Raw genomic sequence first — 5,632 nt, 5'->3', positions numbered from 1 at the left:
TTTTTTAATTAAAAAAAAATGAATGATTATTTGCTATTAGTCGGAATTAGATGGATGGCACTAACAACAACAACAATTTTTTTTAAAAAAATGATACTCAAAATAATAAATAAGGGGGAAACGGATGTAGACCATGCAGACCCGGCTAGGAGTTCAAGGCCCTGTGCCCTGTAAACTTTCACTCAATCCACAATAAAAACCTTAAAAAAAAAAAAAATGATACTCAGGTGAACCAAATCTGACCCGTTTTCTTGGAGCCATAGAACATGTTGGATCATTCCTTCTTGAGGGTGGAATAAAATGGAATGTTCTTGCTCATCTCAGGGTTTGGGTAGATTAGAAGAGCATTGGAAAGAGGAGAAAAGGTAAGGAGAAGGTGCCTACAATTTCTGCTAAAACCAGCACTATTATTCACTTAGTGTATTTAGAATACTGGTGTCATGATCTACATCTTTGGACCTCAGAACAGTTTACAGAATGATGAGGACTTTGGGCCATGTGTAGAATTTAGCAATGCAGTGCCCACAACTGGATCCAGGAGAGTTACGAATTATAGATTTCTTGGCAAAAAGGGGACATATTTTATGGGGTTTTTGTTTTCATTAGGAAGCTGCTTAGTACTGAAATGAGTTGTCTGGTAATATGAGGGTTTGCTTTATTACCAACACAAACTGAGGCTGTGTCCTGATTCACAGAGTATGACCAGCAGCCTCCACTAAAGTGCTCGCTAATCCAGAGAATCACCAGCTCCCCTGATCTTTTTGTTATGTATGGCTTTGAAAATATGGCCATCTTAAATTTACTTTATTGTATAATTTTAATCATATTAGTACGATTCCTCCTCCTCATTGTCACAAATATTTTTCAGTATTGTTACATCATGTACTTTAGAAAACAGAAAATTCAGTCTTTACCCTCAAAGAAATTATATAAGGATGAGTCAAAAATTATCTGCACTCTGGCTGTAGAATTTATTTTAATCTCCTTTCTTTCAATACACTTTGTCCATCTGTAAACAAGCTTTCATATTCCCTTATTAAAAATGTTTTAGGCTGAGCTGCAAGCCACAAATGCACTGCTGTCTTCACTTCGTCAGAGGAGTATCTTCATCCTCAAAGGGCTGTTTTCAGGGGACCAAACAGGTGAAAGTCCAGTGGAGCAAGATCAGGACTATAGGGAGGATGCTTTAACACCTCAAAATGAAGTTTTTGCAGAGTGTCAACAGTGTAGGCAGATGTGTGTGTATGTGCACTATCATGCAACAGTCGTCTGCATTTAAACTGAAGTTTAGGTTTCAGCTCTTCAGTGAGCATCTCATTGTAACGATCACTGTTGATTGTTGAACATTTTTCCTGATAGTGTTCCAATACTGGTCCTTGAGAATTGTAGAAAACTGTAAGCATCAATTTTCTAGCTGAAGGTTGACTTGAACTTTTTCTTGGTCGGCAATTGAGCATGTTTCCAGATTGTCTCATCACCAGTAACAGTTTTTACCTTCCTTTGAGTATTGGTCCAAATTTTGTTTGCAGATGTCCAAATGCTTCTATTTATGCTCTTTAGTGAGTTGTTTAGGTACCCATCTCACACAAACTTTTCGAACCCCAAGTCTATCGTGGATTATTTCATAGGCAGAGACATGGCTGATTTGCAGATTATTTGCCACATAATTCACCATCACTCGTCTGTTTGACAAAATCATTTCATGTACATACTCAATGTTGTCATCAGTTGTGGATGAGGATGGGTGTTTTTAATATAACTGGAGTGCAGATACTTTTTGACTCATCCTTCTACTTTATACAATAAACATTTTAATCTTCTTTTTTACTAACAAGCATAACTGAATAATCAGATGAGGGACAGTTTGCTATGTCTGCTAGGTGGCTAAAGTCTGATCCTCAGAGCCTATGGTTTGGATGGTCTGCAACGCTTGGGCCCACAGGGATAGTCATTCATTTTTAAAATGTTACCAACATGTCAGACGAGTAGCAGAAATTTTCAAAGTAGAATAACTGAAAAACATGTTACTTTCATGCTCTATGACACTGTTTTTGTTTTCTACTTTTTCTTCTTTGTAAATGTAATTTTACAGTTAACTAGAAATCATAAAGCAGAATTTTAAAATGAAAATATTTTTAACTTAAAAACTGGCTACTACTGAGATAAATTTTACCCTAGGAAGATATCTTTGCATTACTTGGTAACCTTCAGTTTCATTTAGGCTTATAATCTAATTGTAATGTATCATTCATACATATCTATCTTTGCCAAAATTGTGATTATATAAACTGTTTTAGCACTAGAGTTGAGTAGGAAAAGAATATTTTAAAATAACATTGAAAAATTTATTCTAGATCTCTGCCAAATTCTAATGAATGCCAGTACATAATATGTGAAAATTTGTAAGTGCCAGTACATTTAGGTAGATGGAACTTACTTATTCATTCATGTCTATGAGCCCTGAAATGTTATTTGGACATTTTTAGTATAAAATATAGAAAGTTTATGTATTTCTGTGATTCATTCAAGGTCTTTAAAGAATACCATTATTTAGAGCTACTATACCTGACTGGGTATTCAGTAAATATTTTAGAAATATATTCTAAGTCTGGCAAATAAAACCACTCAAAGAATACACTCAACTGTTTAATTTTGTGCAAGATGAAGAGCCAGAAAACGTTTAAAACATGATGCTAGGAAAAAGAAAAAAAGTGAAAAAAATAAGATTCCTCTGCAAAATTGTAGAAAGTATAAAGTTTTGAATAAGATCCAGAAGACTCAACTTTTTAGCTGGACTTTGGGATATAGAATAGTCAGCATGATCCTGACCTGGTGAATCTTATATTGGAATGGAGGAGAAAGAGTTACTTATATAATCTGTTGCTTCATTTCACTTGAAAGAGTTCCTTGAAAGAGGTGTAAACAGTGCAATTAAAACTTATGAATGTGAGACCTGACCTAGGAAGGAGGAATAAGCAAAGACAAGCAGAACATATTATATTTGAGTCCAGACCTGATCCTTCAGTGCCACACCAGCCATTACAGGTACAAAACCACATGCTTTCATGACTCTGGAGCCATTGTGATGAATCCTACTCCTGACACCAACTGCTTAAACCTAACGGACCATGTCCAGTTTCCTCTGAGTCCACAATGGGGAAAGAAAAAAAAAAAAACAAACTCAAAATAAACCCAAGGCCAATTCCTATGATTTGGAGGTCAGACATGCCTCCACATTATATCAGTGCCTTTAAAATCAGTCAGATTTGAGAACCAATTTAGAAAACTAATCCTTGTTATTTTGTTTCTGTAGAACCCCACTCTCTAGGTACCACATGTCTTGGGTCAGGTTTTCTAGAGAAGCAAAACTAGAAACATATATATATTTGTGGAGTCCAGGTGTGGCACTGTGGTATATATAATACACTGGATCACAATTTTGGTTTGAACTACAAGGTTGGTGGTATAAATTCACCATCTGCTCTTTGAAAACCCTATAACAGGGTCACTATGAGTCAGAACCAACTTGAAGGCACTTATATAGAGAGAGAGAGAGAGAAAGAAAGAGAAGTTTACGATCAAAGAAATGGCTTACAATTGTAGACTCCCAGGTCCCCAGAGAAGAGAGAGCCTTTTCTGTGTGTCCATTATATTGGGAGCCGGCCACATCCCCAAGGAATCATCCCTTCAATTGATTAGCTGCTCATAGTCAATCATCATAGAGTTAACTATGCCTGTGCATAGTCAGTCATCACAGAGTTAACTATCAACTGCTAAACAACTAGGAATCCTGGCCCAATCAAGTTGACACAGAACCTTACCTATCAAAGGACGGTAATGACTAGAAGACCAGGTAGGTCATTAATAGTTACACCTAGAGATGGAGAGAGTAAGACTAACATAAGAAAAAAGCCAGCTGTCAAATCAAGAGAACATTGTGGTTGGGATGGAAGGAGAGGTGATGAGGCAGGCAAGGGCAAGGCATTTCAGAATGGTGTCGACGTTTCTAGTTTGGGCAACTGGTAGGTGAAGATACTAATCTGGATAAGGAATACAAGAAAAAATAAAAGCTTTGGATCTTTTGAATTGAGATCCAATATTTAGTAGGCAATTGGAAATTTAAATGTGATCAGCAGAGGATATACACAAATCAAGACTAGATAACTAAATATATGAGCCTGACCACCTAGGCATAATTGAAGCTATGTGAATTGATGAGATCTACCAGGGAACCCTTGTGAATACTAACAGCTTAAGAGGATACTGGGTGGGTGAGGGAGAATAGAGATAGAAAAGGACCATTTAGAAAGGAAAGCAGAAACCAGGCAACACTGAAACTACAGGAGAAATTTTGCAAAGAACAATAGTCAACAAGGTCCAGCAAATGCTGTCCCTTAGGAGGACCTTGTTCTTCCCTGCTCGATGCTCTACTTCTGATATTCTAATGGGTCCGTTCCCTCTTCTTCATATCTTAATGTTATCTTCTCAGGAAGGCTTTCTTTGATCACCTTTTTGATGAACAACTCTTAATAGTCAATATCCTTCCTTATTTCCAAAATGCTTAACACTCTGCCATAGTATGTATGCATATTTATTATCTATATCTTCCATTATAAGATTGTCTTTATTTTCTATCAAGATAGTAGTTTTTGTCTTTTAACCCACTGATGAATACTTGCACCTAGAAAAATCTTTGGCATATTATGTTGTTGTTGTTGTTAAGTGCTGTCGAGTCGGTTCCAACCTGTATAGGTTTTCTAAGGAGTAACTACTGAGTTTGAACTGCCGACTTTACAGTTCGAACCGACCTTGAGGTCAATTGCTTATCCTACAGCACTACATCAGGAATCCCTTTGTTGAACAAATAAACAGTTTAATCATCTAAAAAAGGCATGTTGTTGTTAAGGGCCATAGAATTGGTTCCAACTCATAGCGATCCTCTATAGGGTTTCCAAGGCTTTAAATCTTCGAGGGAGAAGAAAGCCTTATCTTTCTTCCAGTGAGCAGCTAGTGGGCTCAAACCACCAACTTTGTGGTTCACAGTCCAGTGCTTATCATATGGAGCCACCTCACTCCACAGAGAAGGCAGTATGAAAATTGCAAACATTTGATGAAAATGAAAAGTTTTTGAAGTATATTGGGAAAATAAATCATATTACAGTGGTTTAAGGAGACATGGAAGTCAGGAATGCAAAGAAGAATGAGTGTGGTAGCTTACAGGTTGTTGTTAAGTGCTGTCGAGCCAGTTCTGGCTTATAGTGACCCTGTATAGGGTTTCCAAGTAGTTTGAACTTCTAGCCTTGTGATTTACAGTCCAGTGCTGATCCTACAGCACCACACCAGGAGTCCAGCTTTCAGGGAGACAAAAAAGTAAGAATAGTGAGAAGAACACAGTAACGAGAAGGAGATTGAATGTGTAAGTAATAATTAAAGGCAAATGTACTAGAAGTATCGAAGAAGACAGGATCGGGGACGTGTGTAAAGTGGTTAGCCCGAGACAGAAGACAAGGAGATAAGGATGGGTACAGATCCTGGTAAATGTGAGTACAAGAAAGGCAAATTAAGCGAATTTATGCCTACTTGTTGTTAAGTGCCTTCGAGTCGGTTCCGACCCATAGCGACCCTGTACAGG

The 5,632-nt window shown here is 37.3% G+C and overlaps 1 protein-coding gene across 1 annotated transcript in view; it reads left to right on the top strand.

The window, feature by feature from the left end:
• Positions 1–5,632, top strand: part of IFT80 (intraflagellar transport 80 homolog (Chlamydomonas)) — a 175,242-nt gene that overhangs the window by 164,566 nt on the left and 5,044 nt on the right. The gene's annotated exons all lie outside the window — the stretch shown is intronic.

This window comes from Chrysochloris asiatica, unplaced genomic scaffold, assembly GCF_000296735.1.
Source record: "Chrysochloris asiatica unplaced genomic scaffold, ChrAsi1.0 scaffold00043, whole genome shotgun sequence".
NCBI lineage: Eukaryota > Metazoa > Chordata > Mammalia > Afrosoricida > Chrysochloridae > Chrysochloris > Chrysochloris asiatica.
The sequence above is the reverse complement of the archived record's forward strand: the minus strand, read 5'-3'. Positions and strand labels throughout refer to the sequence as shown.